A 989-nucleotide genomic window follows, 5' to 3' on the forward strand; every position below is an offset into this window, starting at 1 on the left:
CCTCCTGACCTCAGGTGAGGGTTGGAGCGTAGACAGACCACGACTGACTGGAGCAAAAGGCCCCAATACTYCTGACCCCTGCACAAAGCCTTCTCCAGCTCATCTTAAAGATTCTCACTGGACTCTGTGGAGCCAATCTATGTGTAGACCTGATGTCTCATGCTCTCTGAACCACTCTTTCACAATAAGAGCGTGATGAATCCTGGCAGTCATCTTGGAATATGGCCATGCCATCAGGGCAGAAACAATCCATTGATGGAACAACCTGGTCATTCAGTATATTCAGTAAGGGTGTCCCGATCCGATATTGATATAGGATATCGGTCTGATATCAGCCAAAAAACGAGTATRGGATTTTATCAGCCTGCATAAAAAATATCCGATATAAGCGCTCGATATTAGCAGTTCAATCCACCAGTTCACTGACTCCGCTCCAGTGTTTCTATCCAGCAGCGCTTGGATCCAGCATGTAGCGCTCACATGATCACAACAACATGCTTAACAAGTTAGCAAGAATGTCGGCAGAACTTTCTATTTTCATCAGAAACAGAGTTGAAGCTAAGTGCAAAGTTGTCACGCACAAGTTTTCCGAGGGGGAACAGAACCGTGAACGTTTTAAACCGGAGCGACAACTACTCTCCACCCTGGCAGCAGCTTTGCGTTTCGGCTCGATTTGTTCAGCCTCGGTCCAGTGATCGCACACAGCCGCGCTGTTTCAGAACCTCCTCTCTGGTCCGGTCGGTGGTTCTAAGCTGGCAGAAGCGAGGACAGCACGCTTACAGTTTTGACATCCCGTGGATTAGCTCTGGGATTGATTGACAGAAGAAAGGAGAGCACAGCTTTTGTTTCGACATGACGAGAGCAGTGATAAAAACGGCTCCCTGCAGGAGCGAGAGGCTAATCTCCACATGATGCTCAGAAAATGCAGCAGTAAGAAAGGTAGCTATCAATTTAAATAACTGACTAATTCTTACTATTTATTTTTTGCT

The sequence above is a fragment of the Austrofundulus limnaeus genome, unplaced genomic scaffold (genome assembly GCF_001266775.1).
Source record: "Austrofundulus limnaeus strain Quisiro unplaced genomic scaffold, Austrofundulus_limnaeus-1.0 Scaffold636, whole genome shotgun sequence".
Lineage (NCBI taxonomy): Eukaryota > Metazoa > Chordata > Actinopteri > Cyprinodontiformes > Rivulidae > Austrofundulus > Austrofundulus limnaeus.